Raw genomic sequence first — 17,046 nt, 5'->3', positions numbered from 1 at the left:
TTCTGGATCGATCTCTGAGAATACTGCTTTAATGTCTGCAGAGAGCCGCCGTTAAAGGCAAGCTACTGGCAATGCAAACAGTAGAATGTCTATATGCATCATGACACTGAATGAATACTCTATGTTACATAAGTGCCTTTTACTTGGAGGTCTGTCACACTGTAAATGTTATTAGACCTCATAAAGTTCTGTGCTAGATTGCATCTCGCATGGATTTCATAGGTGTTTTTTGTTTCTTTTTTTTTCCACTAGCAGAACAGTTGATAACTCAAAAAGACAAGCTTTTATGAAAATTTTACAAAAGGTGGAGCACAGCAGCTATTTGGCTCAATCATTACAGGGCACATATATCTGAGGTTTGGAGAGAAAGAGAAAAAAAACCTGAAAAAAGGAAAGCAAAAGGTTTTGCATTTTTTAAAATGTAGGGAAATTGGAACTAAAAATGAGCCAGAAAAAAAACTAATACCAGAGAATAATATAGGTTAAATTAAATTTAAAAGAGCTATTACAACCTAATTTCACTAAACATGTTAACAATCAGGCTGGAAAGCAAAACAGAAAGCCTAATTACACACGCTGGTGGGTGGCTGTGAAAAAAGAGAGAAGAAACACAACACTCATTGTTGGCTGCGTATTTTAAATATCTTGATGTATCTCCCCAATTCCTTAAAATTACATTATTTTGATTTGGCATTTTTCTCCTGGAGGACTTTTTTAACACCTAGTGTAAAGAAATCTCAAGCTGTGATGGGTGTTAAGCAGGTTACAAATGGGTAGTAATCATGCAGGAGGGCTAGGGGAATGTGTGTGCCTGCTGGAAAAGGACGTTTATGGTATTGAGGATTATTTAAGAATGGTAGACTTTTTTATTTCTTTCTATTTTTTTCTTGCCCCTCAAATCCTTTTTTATACCAGGCAGCACTGGATGCACATTATTTTTCTGATTAGAAACAAGAGTGGAAAGACAGATTTAAATATTATGCTCCCATCTCTAGTTTTAACTGACAAGGAGTTTACAAAAATCAAGTTTAACAGCGTAAGCAAAGTCTAGTGTGTGACAAAAGTGCTGTTTGGGAGGAAAATGTGTTTTTAATTGCGTTGAACAGTTACTTTTAATAGACAAATGTTCATAGGGGTTAAGAACTGGAGTTATGGTTTATTATTGAGAAATTGGGGGAGGGGTTTATTCTCCTATTTATTCTAACCCTATTTATTCTTATTCTAACCCCTTAACATATTTTAAGATTCATCAGCAATGGTTTGGTCATGGGTCAAATGTTTTTCAAACTGAACGTGCTGTGAGTATGCTGCAAAGTATTACGTTTTTTGTTGTTGGCAAATATTCACACAAGTCCAGGTAGATTACAAATAAAGAGATTTAAAAACCCTCAACTGGATATGGTTTATCTTATTATTGAAGATGTTTTATTCCTCATGGGAGGACAAACCCTGCATGGGGTACTATTAAAGTACCACCAGACCAAAACTGTAGTGGTCTGTGGTGTATCAGGTAATCCTACCAATGACTAAAAAAGGGCTGGCCTACAGGACAGGACTGGAGCACTCATCCTGGCAGCTCAGGAACAAGCCCTGAGCACCAGAGCGATAGAGACTCAGATATACAAGACCCAAGGTGTAGGCTGTGCAAAGAGGCGCCTGATACAATCCAGCACATAACTTCAGGATGTAAGATGCTGGCAGGTAAAGCAGACATGGAGCGCCACAATCAAGTGGCTGGAATAATATACAGAAACATGTGTGCAGAAAATGGACTGGAAACCCCAAGGTCAAAATGGGAAACACCTCCGAAGGTGGTGGAGAATGAGAGAGCAAAGTTCCTGTGGGACTACCAGATCCGGACTGACAGGATGGTAATGGCGAGACAACCAGACATTGTAGTGGTGAATAAAGAACAGAGGAAAGCCGTTGTGGTGGATGTGGCAGTGCCAATCAATGGAAACATCAGGAAGAAGGAACATATGAAACTGGAGAAATGGGCGGCCGTGGTGCAGCGGTAGGGCGGTCGTCCCATGATCGTAAGATTGCAGGTTCGATTCCCGCCTTGCACGCCCATGAGTCGAAGTGTCCTTGGGCAAGACACTGAACCCCACCTTGCCTCTGGTGGTAGGCGGGCGCCTGTGTTTGGCAGCGGAGCGACCACCAGTGTGTGAATGTGTGAGTGAATGTGTGTGTGACTGGGTGAATGGGTCTGTGACTGTAAAGCGCTTTGTCCTTGTAGGAAGAAAGGCGCTATATAAGTATACGCCATTTACCATTTACCATTTACCAACTGGAGAAATACCAGGGACCTAGAGAAGAACTGGAGAAATCATGGAAAGTGAAGGTGCCTGTGGTAATTGGAGCACTTGGGGCAGTAACTGCCAAGCTGGAGGAGTGGCTAGAACAGATCCCTGGAAAGACCTCAGACCTCTCAGTCCAGAAAAGCGCAGTACTAGGAACAGTTAAGATACACCGCAGGACCCTCAAGCTCCCAGGCCTCTGGTAGAGGACTTGAACTTGGATGAGAAGGAGACAGACAAAGAGACGGACGGACAAACAGATAATGTTTTTTCTTTTTTTTTTTTTTTTTTTTTTTTTTAACTTGTCCTGTCCAACAGCTAGGCAGACAGATGAGAGCTGAGGGCCTCTTGGGTTGGACATATTTTACTTTAACAAGAGGGGTTATTAATCTTCAGACAAACCAAAGGTATGTCTGAATAAACCCCTTTTGTAATTGAGGCCAAACTTTATTAATTTCAAACATGTCTGAAAATCTTTGGTGTTGGACCGGACGGAAAAGGAAAGAGGGGAAGAAGAAAGAGGGACGTTAGAGAGAGGGGGGGTAGGGGGTGATAATAGGAGGGGAAGGGGGATAAGACCATGAAGCAGCATAAAGCAACAAGTTTACTGGTTGTTAATCATTATGGTAAGGTTCAAATGTAAAAAAAAAACAAAAAAAAAGGGCGGAGCCTGTCCACACACACACTCAAATGTTATAAACACACCTGTTAGTTGCAAAAATGTCCACCTGTCGACATGTACACAAAACAGATAGTGTTCACACGCATACTTATGCCTTAAAACCAACTAGTGTGAAATATTTCAGTCATTCAGTCTGTTGAGCTGACACCTGTGCTCAGGTGAGTGTTTATGTTCTTCTAAAATGGATGGTGGAACGTGAAAAGAAGGAGGGAGAGTGCCCAGCCATCCCCACCCCAAGACCCCCACCGCACCAGCAGCGGCAGCCGGATTCCCCCCAACACCACACGGGAACCGGCAGGGAACAACCGCCGCCCGGGCGACCAAGCCCGCCACCCAGGCCAGGGCCAGCAGGGCCGCCGCAAGGCCCCCAGAGCCAGAGAGCAGGGAGGCACGGAGGGAAAGAGGGCGCCGCCCCAGCCCAACCAGGAGAGCAGCCCCCCCGCCGCGCCGGGAGAACCCAACGCAGGGCCCCACCGGAGAAGGACGCCCACAGCCCCAGACGAGCACCCCACCACCACCCAGGAGTTCCGGGCATCCCCCCGCCCCAACCCCAGGTACGGGCCAGGACCCCCCAAGGGAGACCCACTCCGCACTCCAGGCAGCCATCCGCCCGGCCAACGGTTGGTCCAGGGAGGAGCGAGGCAGGGGCCCGCCGCCCCCGCCCAGGAGGGGGGAACCCCGGGGAAAAAAGAGGGCCCACAAGGGGTGTTGTAAATATGGCCCGACCAGGCTCGGCCACAGTTGGAAATTTGGCGGGGCCCAGCACTCAGGAGCAAGGACCAGAACCCACCCCCCAGGGACACGAACACCCCCGGCTCAGATGTAATGTGAACCCCCCCACCGCGCGGAGAGAGCACCGCCGGGCCCAGGAAGCCAGCACCCCGGGGACACAGCCGCCGTTGCAAAGGGGCCCGTACCCCCCACCAGGGAAGAGGCAGGGGACAGATGGTCCTAGGTCCCACCTTCCTTGCAAAATGTGTGTGCGTGTATGTGTGTTTGAGAGAGTGTGTGTGTGCATGTGTGTGTGTTTATGTTGGGATGTATATATTGAGGGGGGAGGGGTGTGTGTACTAAGGGGGGTGCGGTTAAAATCGGCGGGTAGGGCACTAAGGGGACGTCTCCTGATTACTCACAGTGACGTCCCCTCACCCTCCCCACCAAGGGGCCCTAAATGTCTAAGGTGCGGTTAAAATTGGCGGGTAGGGTGCTAGGAGGACATCCGCTGCTTGCTGGCAGTGATGTCCAAGCACCCCCCCTACCAAGGGCCCTACATGTCTAAGGTGCAAATAAAACCGAAAGAGGGGGGGCCCACTCCATACGGCAACCACAGGAGGGGGGTCACTGCCTAGTAAACCCCCCCCCCCAAGGCTCATCGCAGGCTAAGCCCCCCACCCCCTCACCCTATTATGAGGTTATATGAGGAAGGGGGTAAGTTGGGGACAGATGATAGACTGTCCCCCGGGGATAATGTTTTTTCTAATTGAAATCACACCTGGCCTTGTTTTTTTCTTTGTTTTTTTACAAATTTGCCACAATCTGTAAAATAAATCAACAACCCCTGTTTTCCTTAAATTAAGTGGGCATGAAAAACAAAAAATGCAGCAAGACACGGATAAAGGGATGTCAATCATCCAACACACTGACAGGCTAAAATATTTATCTTAAATGGCATTGTTTTTATTTAATCTTTTTTTGTTTCTGTGTGCTGCAGGCTTTTGAGTCCAAATGAATAATGTATTTCCATAATATAAGTTCCTTTATAAGACATCAATTAATCATTTTGGATAGTGCATCTTGGGTAAATGTGTCTATTTTTGTGTCTTTTTAAGTACTTAGAAGGTACATTTAAGAAATCATATGGCAGTAGTAAACAAGAAACAATAGAAATAACACAATAGAAAGTTTTTATACATGTTTACCAAAGTTTTAAATAGTTTAATTTATCCGCAAAATAATCTGATCTAATCTTAACAGAAAATATACAGTTGCCTTGAAATTCAACCATAAAACACATCCAGAAATTTCAGAAAAACCCTAAAAAGTACAGTTTTTTTTTTATAAATTTTAGCAACAGTCATTTTTCAGTGGCCTATGAACCAGCTCAGTGGCTTTTTGATAGAGTGTCCGCCCTGTGACTGGAAGGTCGTGGGTTCAATTTCCGGGCCGAGTCATACCAAAGACTCTAAGAATCGCCTGCTTGACTCTCAGCATTAAAGGGTTGCATTGGGGGGTTAAACCACCAAATGGGGGCAGAGCGCGGGTGTGTCTGCAGCTCACTGCTCTGACAGGGGATGGGTCAAATGCGGAGAACAAATTTCACACACCTATAGGTGTGACAGATAATGTAACTTTAACTTTTTTATATACATGGTTTTGATAAAATTCTGAATACCACACCAAGTTTTGGCAACAGTCGTCAAAAAGAAAAAAATTAGGAATCCCTTGTTTGTGCATTATATTGAATGACATTTTTTGTGTGTTGCCACCAATCCTCTCCAATAGGCAAAATAGTTTCTGCAAAAACAACATTTGTATGGTTTTGGTGCGGTTGGAACCATTAAGGTTGTTCGGTCACCTATTCATGTCCACACTGTTCTTTCTGGAAAGATTGTGTTCAATTTTAAATATACTGAACAACTGAACTGAATACTGAACCAAAAGAAGAGTAATGCTGAACATTTACACAGTAGAATTTTTTTTTAAATTCAATTTCAAGGTTGTTTCTAATAAAAGTGCAATTTTGACAGTTAAATTTTGGCTGTCATTCCTAAAGTCGTGGTCTCTATAAATGTTATTATGGAGCAAATGAAAAAAGTCAGATCTGCTGTTCTGCATGGTTTTTATCCAACCAAAACTAAGCTTGTCAAGTCTTCACAGGTTTTAAACTTTAGGCCTGCTGTTCTGCCTAATTTCTGACAATGCCCTTTTTACTTCCCTATTGGTAAAACCAACCTGACCCAGGTAATCAGTAGCAGGTAGGGCAGGAATATGTAAAAAAGCAACACAATCCAGCTTTGAGCTTAAAGGCTGATTTCCACTGGTCTCCATTCTGTTCATACAAAAAAGAAAATGTTTATTAATCATTCAAAATGTTTACATCGGCTCCGTCAAGTCCGCGTCTAACGTCCGTCCCTCTGAAACGGAATGCAAGCTTTACCTTCAATTGCCAGTCTGCTGGTGTGTCAGCAATGTGGTAAGAAGCTGTTGAAAATAGGAAAAAGGTCCAGGTTTTAAAATAAAAATTTCTGTAGTACTAACTAAATAATTTATGTTTAAGTTGACGTGCATGCAATAATGTGAGTCAACACCGCGGATATAAGCGGGGTCCATTTTCACCATGAACAACAAATGTTTCATTTTGGGAATAGGAAAACATAATATAGTTTATGACACAAAACATGTATTTTACAAGGCCTCTGTGAGGAACAGAACATAAAAGACAATCACAATATACAGCAAAAGATTGTCTCTATGGAACATAACTAATTTATGTAAAAAAAAAAGATGAATTAGCAATAACTTAAAGAGGTGAAGCAAAAAGGCTTCAGGGTGAACCAATGCCAAAACAAAAAACAAAACCACATCTATCTAATTCCAGGAAACGTCTTACCTGAAATTAAAAAAAAGGGGGATGCAGTGACAAACACTAACCCTTCTGGACTAACATAAACAGGAGAAAATGTGTTCTAAAGAAGATGACGGTTAACGTCTACAGCTAAACTTTCAGCTAAAAGTCACGGTAACACTTTATATTAAGATTCCTTAACAAGCTTTGTTGATGCATTAATAAGCATTATTATATAATTTTTAGGGTGTTAGTAAGACATTTATTAGTACAGTAAGTCTAAGAAGGTCAATTAAATTACTTAACACATTTAAAAGCAATATTATTAAAATTGCCAAATTTGAGTGATGCGCGATCACAGACGGAGCGGAAACTCCTGGTGTTGTAAATGCCTTGTTATGCATCTACAATGCCAATAAAGGTATCATTAGCATATTAAAAACATTCTAATAATAATCCTTGTAAATATGTAAACTAAGTAATTTAATAAACCTTATTAGACATATTGTACTGATAAATGTCTTACTAACACCCAAAAAATTCTATTATAACACTTGTTAATGCGTTTATAAAGCTTGTTAAGGAATCTTAATATAAAGTGTTACCAAAGTCACACTACACAGAAACTTTACAGAGTGGGCCTACATACAAAAACACCACACAAAATACTATAGGGCAGAATAGTCTGCTCCACACAGGTCAAAATGTAAATGGAGAAGAGAGCCAAGCCAAGATAGGCTGCACCAGAGCTCCCTTTTTGAGGACTTTTTCTTCGTCTTACGTATTTTTATGGCACATACAGCACACACAGCATTTAGGTGCATTGCCACCACTTATTCTCAAGGACTGGAGGTCCACACTGAACTTTAAAGGCTCTCTCCATCAGCTTTGGTCCAAGGCGAAGCTATGGAGTGATATTTCTGCCTCCATGTTGCACACAAAACATTCTAATTTGCAAATCAAAATATTAAATATTTGCTTTTCAATTATTTTTTATTCAGCTTTCAAATGTTTTTTTCTGCTTTCAATTCTTTTTTGCATTCAAAAACCTATTTTTTGCTTTCTAAAACTTTTTTTGCCTTTGAAAAACGCGATTTAGCATGGTTGTGTCAAGTCTCGCTTTTTTCCTATCTTTGATTTTGCTGACTACTTTGAGCGCGATTTAGCGTGATAAAACTGCCAATATCAACACCGCCAAAAAAGTTTTCAAATGCGTTATGTGTCATCTCAATTTCCAAAGTCCAAAGACATGGTCTTTGGACTTTGTGTCGGTTTTCTCGTAGTTAAACCCAGAAGGAGCAGCAATGCACCTTAAATAAAACCGAGTTTTGTATGTATTAATGTCAGTGTAGTGACCAGTAGGGATGGGTACCGAGCAAGGTTATTATAGTTAACGAAAACGAACGAAAAACTAGAACTGAAAAAACATTTTCGTTAACTGAAATAAAAATAAAAACGAGAGTTTTAAAAAAAACGAAAACTAACTAAAACTGTTTGTTGTGTGTATAAAACGAACTGAAACTAAATAATATTAACCCCCAAAAATACTTCGTTTTCATCTTTGTTAATACATAAGTCTTTTGGGTTGAAATAAAATCTATTTACTTCACACTGCTAGTTTTACTGTGTATTTGACCCCTACGGTAGAGGGCTGCATGGACCCGGCGGGACCCAATCCAAATCTCGCGGGATTGGGCGGTTTGAATTGTGCTGCAGGCGAGAGCGGGCGGCAAAAAAAAAACCCGCGGGACCAGTGCTGCCATGAATATCTCATGAATATATAATAGCGGACTACGTTAGGCTGTGCAGCTGTTGGATTCTTATGGACTGAAGCTCCGTGAACGCACCAGGTAGAGACGCCCAACGGCCCCTGTCATCTAACCTGTTGTTGGGGGTGTGCAACGCCCCGCCCCGCCTCTTAGTGTGTTCTTTAAAGCCTGATACCGCGGTCGCGTGTAGGCGGAGCTACTAGCTAAAGTTATGGTCTGATCGCTGCATGGAGCGATGTGTTTACCAATGCATGGTAGACACGAAGAATGTGGAGAGATCAGGTTTATTATTTTGAAGAGTTTTACATGGTAATCATGTTTCCATGTTTGATTTCATAAAATCATCCGAGAAAGTCTCTGCTTCAACTCCTGCAGTGAAAACTGCGTCTGAATCTGACGCCGTGTTTTCATCTCTCTGACAGAGTTTGATAACCAAAGCCCCCCCCCCCCCCCCCCCCTCTCTACCTGCTTTTCCTCTCCACCTGTTCACCTGTTCATCCTCTGTAGCAGAGAGTTGTTTATCCCCGCGCTCCCAACGTGTCTTACTCAGAGAGCGCAAAATACGGTCACCGTAGGTTGACACGATAGTCCGGGCGCCACAGCGCAGCACACGGATGAAAGAGCTGTCAATCTATCCGGCAACACTGCGCGGATAAGGATGGAGCAGGTTGCCTGGCAGGGACATGATGTCAATTGATGAAGTAGAAAAGAACCTCAAACGAGGTTCATCCTGAGTCACGCATGGTTCTCAGATCTGCGAATCAGCAAAACTGGAAAAGGCTGAAGCTAAAAAAGTATTTTTCCGTCAGGAAAAAATTAATTCATAAATTTCCAGCTCTGTTGAACCATTACAATGTTTTTTTTTCCTCCATAAATTCAAATGACTTTGACCTGCATCTTTACCAGCTGGTTCAGCGCGCTTCAGGCTGTCTGTCTGCGCACGGACACACGCACACTTTTAACCGAACAGGATTAGTGAAAATATATTTAATAATTAAGTTGCAAATTACACAAAAGAGAAATGCATGAAAAGATGAGGCTGGAGGAGGGACATGAATCTCTTTAGTAATAAATAATATCAATACAAATACGTGTTTTTTCCTGCGGGACTGGAGACGATACAAAATCAATGCATCTCTATTACTGTGCGGGAATAAATTCTCTGAGTTTTGCGGGTGCGGGCGGGAGAGGACATACATATTGCGGGTGCGGGCGGGAGTGTAACGCATACGTTGCGGGAGCGGGCGGGATTGGTCAGAAATTCAGCGGGCAGGAGCGAGATGAAGAAAATAGTCCCGCGCAGGGCTCTACCCTACGGCATCACGTTGTCTGTGACGTCACATGATGTCTGTCAGACACTGCCGGCTAGCGTGGTCATAGACATTTACATGAGCGTGATGGCTGCATTAAAAGTTGGGAGAAAGCGGGAGAGTCCTATTTGGGACTTTTTTGAATATAACAGCGTAGAAAACAAAAGTAAGTGCCTCGTAGTCGAAGCAGGAGACAAAATTTGTGGAACGCTCCTCAAAGGGAAAAACCCTACGAAAAGTACATTTAAAAAGCGCACACAAAAACGCAAATCAACAGTACCTAGACAAGCTAGCCTCTCGCCCACCCTCCCCTGAAAAAGAGGCAAGAGCAGGGAACGTAATGCTGTTGTCGGCTGTTGTATTTTGATTTAAGGATGGTTGTCCTTGTGTCCTCTGAATAACAAGTGTTTCAAAATGGATCTTTGATTGAGTTTTTATTATACAATACTTATTCTGGTGATTTTGAATCATGCACCTGACAAATATCCTAATTTACAAAAAAAAAAGAAAAAAACTAAAACTAAAACTAATAAAAACTAAACTAAAACGAAGCAATTTCAAAAAATAAAAACTAATAAAAACTAGTAAAGCTGCCTCTAAAAACTAATTAAAACTAAATAAATTTAAAAACAAAAATTCAAAACGAAATAAAAACTAAAACTAATAAAAAATCCGAAACTATTATAACCTTGGTACCGAGCCCAGGTATTGAACCAGCCCCGGGGCAACATTCTTCAAGACCGCATTATCGTTAAGATCTGACCTCAACGGTTCTGCTATCGGGACTGGAGTCGCATTTTTTTGTGTCCCAGAAAATATAAACGTTATCTGCCATATTTAACACACCAAGTCAGTCAATTGTCCCTTAATCATGATATTAATTTCGCTATTCTCGCTGAAGAGGAGAGGTCTGTCTGGCTATGTGTCTGCACGGGGGGGGGCGGGGTTGTTGTTTCAGACAGCACGCGGCGCGCACGTAAAATTGATTAAATCTGCGCCAGAGCGCCCCGATTATCGCGTCAACCTGCTGCTATGATGACTGTATCTTGCTTTTTCTGTATAGAACACACTGGAGGGGCACAGGAAAAAACGACTCGCTGCAGCAAAGGATCTGAACAGGTGAACAGGTAAAGAGGAAAAGCAGGTAGAGAGGCGGGGGAGGGGCTTTGGCTTCAGAGAGATAGAAACACGGGCGTCAGATTTGGACGCAACTTTCACTGCGGGAGTTGAAGCAGAAACTGTCTCTGGGATGATCTTACGAACTCAAACATTTATTTTATTTGTTTTATTGACATCATGACAGCAATATGTCAAAACATTGCTGTTTATTTTTCATTAAATAACTTCTTCTTTCATGTATTTTACTTTTCAAGTTGGAAAAATGTATAAAGTAAAATGTAATGTTAAAAAAACATTGTTGCATAATGAGCAAATAAAAAACTTTATGTTCTTGATTTGTTATTTATTTATTTTTTGTCCTCAAAAAGTATCGATAAGAGTATCGTTAAAATACCGGATCGACAAGCTGTATCACTAAGAGTAGTAGAACCGTAAAAACCTTAACGATACCCATCCCTAGTGACCAGCGTGTTCAAAATGTCTACAGCAGGAAAAAAAATGTCTGAGTTCCGACTCCGTCCAGCAGGAAGTAACACTTTTTAAGATTTGTATTCGAACTTTTGTTTTATTTTCATCAATAAATGTTGAAATATTAAGAGAAAAAAGCATTTTATCGTGAGTTTTTTTTGTTTGTTTTATAAATTTGGACAAATGCTCACTAGTAGACAAGACACTGTGAAAATTAACATAACATTTAAAAATGCTTCTTCATTGAGTCTCCTTTAGTGAGCCATCATTTATTTGCTAATTATTGCTGTTCATCTAATCCCAAACACTTGTGCAGCATAAAATAATACGTGCTTTAAATATTTTATTGTTTTGTTTTAACAAACAGATCTTGAAGAAAATCAAACTTTTTACTAATAATTTGCTCCAGAAGATTCACATCTCTCACACAGGCCTGTTGAAATAATGTCAGTGGATACATTTTACAGTTTATATACAGTTTCAGGAGATCCTCTGCCACAAATTCACAAATCTGACCAAATAAAAATTAATCAATGTTAAAAAAGAAAGAAAGTATGAATTATTGTTAAAATTATCAAAAAAATGAAAAAGTCTTCATCCAAAGAGACAACATTGAGGGTAAAAAGAACTGGTTCGGTTTCTCTGCCTCGGCAGCAGACACCATGTTATATAAATACGGCGATTTGATTGGTTAGAATCTGGACCAATCAGCAGGCTGTTTGATAGCAGCTTTGTCACTTCAAACTGAAACTTCACTCAGCAAAATAAAAATAGGTAAAAAGTGAGATGACACACAACTTATGCCAAAAGTTTTTGGCGGTGGCGATAGTGGCAGTTTTATCACGCTAAATCGTGCTCAGAGTAGTCAGCAAAATCAAAGATAGGAAAAAAGCGAGATTTGAGACAACGCACGTGAAAACGTGTGTTTTGCAAACGCAAAAAAAATTTTAAAAGCAAATTAAAAAATAATTGAAAAACAAATATTTACATTTTCATTTACAACTTAGAAAGTTTTGTGTGCAATTTAGAAAGTTTTGTGTGCAATGTCGTGGCAGAAATATCACTCATACGAAGCCACCTTTGCTGCACCACACCTGAAAGGGATCAAAGACAGACAGACACACAAAGATCAACGAAAAACATAGAGGTCCCACTGTGATACAGAAATAAAGAACAGAGAAAAAAACAGAACAAAAGAAAAACAAAATTTATAACAGAGGGCATGGGGCCTGACTATGGGATTACATATCTGCCATAAATTGAAAGGGCATAAAGACAACTAAGCGGGCGTATTTAGAAACTGAGTGAGTGAATCTTAAAACCATGCTGCCGCAATTCTAACCAAGCGACCCTGTATTTTACAACTGAACGGCTGCAATCCTTAATGAGCAGTGATCCTGCTCGGTCAATTCTCTTTTGCGCGCTCACCTGGATTTACGCTCAGTGTTAAGGGGCGTTTTTCTTCACTTGGGGGCGGTATTCAGGGGTGTGTTTGTCACTTGGGGGCATGAACCTTTCTGGTTGATCTAATTGGCTAAAATTTGCATGTCAAGCAGCGGGGCGGGACTTTCATTTTGGGGCTTTTAATAGAAAAGAAACGTTAGCTGTAACGTGGATTTAAAGCATTAAACGGTCACTAAGGGGGGGCGAACAAGTTTGCCACAAAGAGCCAGCATTTCTAACTGTGATAGTCAAAGAGCTGATTGCCCATTAGCACTGATGTGCCAGACACACACACACAATTAAAGCCATGTTATTTCCCATAACCCCCTCCTCTCCTTACAATACAACAGCGCTGGATTAAACGGCGCCGTTTCAGTTTTGAGTGTTTTTTCTGTATTTAACGTTACCACACATACCGGTGAAATGTGCACGCTGGTGTGTGTTTGAAAAAGGCAGCGAGCGCAAAACTGAGTTGGTTGTGATTTATTTTTTCAGTCATCAATCAGCATTTAAAATCCTTCAAAGTCCTCATCTTCTGTATCTGAAAAGAACAGCTGGGCTACATTTCTATCAAACACACCAGCTTCCCTTTCCTCATCGTCAGAGTCCGTCTCTTTGGCGTGCGGCTCCAAACAACAGTGAAAGCAGACGCCTCAGGCCAAGTTTAAGTCCTGCAGTTCCAAAGCGTGGCGTAACTCCCCAGCACTGCGTCCCAGTAAGGGGGAGGATGGACAGTTTTTCATTGAATGTCATCTGCTGGAAGTTGCAGCGCTGAGCCTAGAGTCGTTCTTCCAACGCAAGCCTTTCCTTTTCCACGGAAACTCAGCTGCTGCTGCGTCTTCTTGTCTTGTCGGAGTTAGTTTTCCAGCGTCCTCACTTGCTAACCATGGATTCATCATTTTAAATTCTCTGGCAGCTGAGGTTCGATAAGTTAGAAAGATCGTCACAGATTCAGACTTCTTACTTCAATAACTCTTCTGATCAATGTTCAAATGTGTCAGCAAGTATCTCAATCATTTTGTATTAACACAGAGAGTGAACCACAAATGCATTTCTTTGAAATGGTAAATGGTAAATGGCGTATACTTATATAGCGCTTTCTACCTTCTTTCGAAGGCCCAAAGCGCTTTACAGTCACAGTCCCATTCACCTATGCACACACACATTCACACACTGGCGGCGGCTCCGCTGCCGAACACTGGCGCCAACCTCCCACCAGAGGCAAGGTGGGGTTCAGTGTCTTGCCCAAGGACACTTCGACACATGGGCGTGCAAGGCGGGAATCGAACCTGCAATCTTATGATCATGGGTCGACTGCCCTACCGCTGCACCATGGCCGCCCCTAAGAAGAAGAAAAAAGATTGTTTTTTTGGCCTTTTAATCAGAATTGTTCGCTTCAAGCTGTGAATGCAGACCTGCAGCAGCCGGCTGCCAAGGGACGTCAAAAAAGTGCAACCTTTGTGAACTGTGAAACACCACTGTGTAAAAATCAATAATCTCACAAAAGAATTGATAAAATAATTATAAAGCATATTCTTGTTGCAATGCATATTTTGTAGGAAATTCCATCTTTATTTTATCTTGTTGCATATACTTTTTCAAATTTTAATACATATGAATCATGACTAAAGTTATCAGTGACTTGACATTACCTTATTGTCATACTAAATAAAGAATATGTCAATAGTTCACTTTGTTTATTTTTAGGAATTTTTCATATTTACAAATGGATCAGATTTGGTCAAAAATCTTCAATAGCTCTGAAGATGCTAGAATTTTTTTTGCATAATCTTTATTGTAGTAGGAAAAAAGGGTCATGATTAGTCAGTACAGTAAGTTTTGTGTCAGTAACGACAACATCTTCAAAGCTATTGAGCATTTTTGACCACACTTGATCAATATTTAAATATGAAAAATTCCTAACAATAAACAACGTGAATTATGACATAATCTTTATTGCAGTAGGACAAAGGTCATCATTAGTCAGTACAGGAGGTTTGGTGACAGAAGCTTTAGGATCTTCAGAGCTATTGTGCATTTATGTTATGATTCATATCTGTATAAAATCTTAAAAACTATAAGCAATAAAATAGAGGTTGACTTTTAGACCAAATTTAGTATAATAATAACAATGTAGCATGACTATGCTGACGAGTCTTCATTACCAGTTGATATAAATATAAACATGTAATCGCTTTTTAAAAGTTTACTGATTTTTACAGAATGATGTTTCCCAGGGTACGCACTTTGTTGACGGTCCCTTGACAGCCGGCTCGCTGCTCTGTTTGCATTCACAGCTTGAAACGAACAGTTCTGATTAAAAGACAATAAAAACGATCTTTTTTCTTTAAAAATGCTTTTGTAGTTCACTCTCTGTGTTAATACAAAATGATTGAGATACTTGCTGACTCACTTGCTGACTTCATTTTAAGTACTGTACATAGAAAATATCATAAAAGACAGAGAGCCGTATGCAGCTCAAGAGCAGCCTGTTAACCCCGCCTGCACTGAAAAATGAAAGTCCCGCCCCTCTGCGTCGCCGATAAGACTTGCAAATTTCGGCCAATCAGATCAACCAGAAAGGTTCTTGCCCCCAAGTGACAAACACACCCCTTAACACCGCCCCACAAGTGACAAAAACGCCCCCTTAACACTGAGCGTAAATCCAGGTAAGCGTGCAAAAAAGAATTGACCACTCAAGATCACTGTTCAGTTAGGATTGCGCCAGCGCAGTGGTAAGGTTCACTTACTCAGTTCCTAAATACGCCCGCTTAGTTGTCTTTACGCCCTTTCAATTTATGGCAGATATGAAATTCCATACCTGACTACTTAAGTTTTGGTTGAGCATAGAGAGAAGGACAAACTAGATGACAAGGGGGTGACAGGACAAACCACTCCTTTGGGAGCCAGAGGGGGGGCACGGACAGGTGATGCATCAGAGACAAAATAACTTAACTGACAGTCTTGAAACAGACTCCCAATACAACACAACGGAACACTGTAAATACGGGATCACACCCCTTGCTAAGATGGGAATCTCCAAAATCTGACACCTGGACAAACTAAACAAGTTTTTGCACAAAGCTGTAAATACATTTGATTTTTTCTTTGGTATAAAGTGAGATCTGTTGTAATCGGAAATTGTTCCCTTCACAAACTAGCCTCCAGTGTTCATTTAACAAGCTGCAAAATTTGGTATTTTTGGGTTTTGAGATTTAGCAATGGAATTTGGGGAACTTCCTTTCTTAACTAAACCGGGAGATGATTTGATGCAGAACACCTTAAATTGCACATATTCCACAGATCCCAACTTGTAGATTGGTCTGGTTTCTTTGAATGATGTAGGATTCTAATTCATCAGAACTGTGTTATGTAATGTTTGTTTGCTGAAGAGGATTGTTGTGTGCACCTGCCATTCCTCATTATAATGAAGCTGATTCAGCTCACCTGTGTTTCACAGCATATACACTCCTCTCACTCTGTCTCTCTTTGCCAGTTTGAAGTAGTCTCTTTATCTGTTCCAGCCCGCTTCAAGTTCCGTCAACTTAATGGTTCTGACCCAGCTAAGTCCCCTACCATGTCTCTGACTTGTCCTCTGGTACTGTCTGTTATCAAATTTCTGTGAGCCTTCCAGTTGCAGACCAAGTTTCCGTCCTTGACCAAGCTGCTGTTTATGTCCCTGATTACCGTATTTTCCCGACTATAAGGCGCACTTAAAAGTCATAAATTTTCTTCCGCCAGCAGAGGGCGCCCTATGAGCCGGTGCGCCTAATGTGTAGTTGTGGGTCGTAGAAGAAGATGTAGTGAGGAAGGGGGAGAGACGTAAAGGCCAAGTTTAACTTAACTGCAGTGCAACTATCTACATTTTAAAGCCTTCTATGCACCGTCTACCTCATAACCCTCAACCATTTCAGTACAGGAGGAGTAGGCAGAAAAGCAGCTTGCCCACTGCTTCAAGGCCTGTTCACACCGGGACGAATTTCACGCACGATATTCGCCGACATTTAACGCCTCGTGACTAAACAAAGGGCACCAATGTGAGTGTGCACAGGGACGCGAAAAACGCTATGCGTAAAAGCGTCATTTTTTTAAAAACGGCTTGGGTTCGTTGTTTTGGTATGACGCACCGCGTCAAGAACTATACGACCAATAAGAATGGCGCTTTTGCACCCTTGTCTGGAGCTTCTGAAGTTACAGTAAAACACATCTTGGGGCGCTCAAACACAAAACTGTCTTGCTGAGAACACATACGTACCGGCGAAGAAGATATACGCCAAGTAGCGTCTACACTGCCGCGAAGAAATAAGACGAAGAAGATGCACTCACTGACGGACATTCTAAAATATCCCCGAAAACGCTCATGATACATTTTCAGCTCTTGTATCAGTCG

The sequence above is a fragment of the Oryzias latipes genome, chromosome 8, assembly GCF_053564925.1.
Source record: "Oryzias latipes strain Hd-rR chromosome 8, Olatipes_Hd-rR_3.1".
Classification (NCBI taxonomy): domain Eukaryota; kingdom Metazoa; phylum Chordata; class Actinopteri; order Beloniformes; family Adrianichthyidae; genus Oryzias; species Oryzias latipes.
This window is presented reverse-complemented; position numbering follows the sequence as displayed.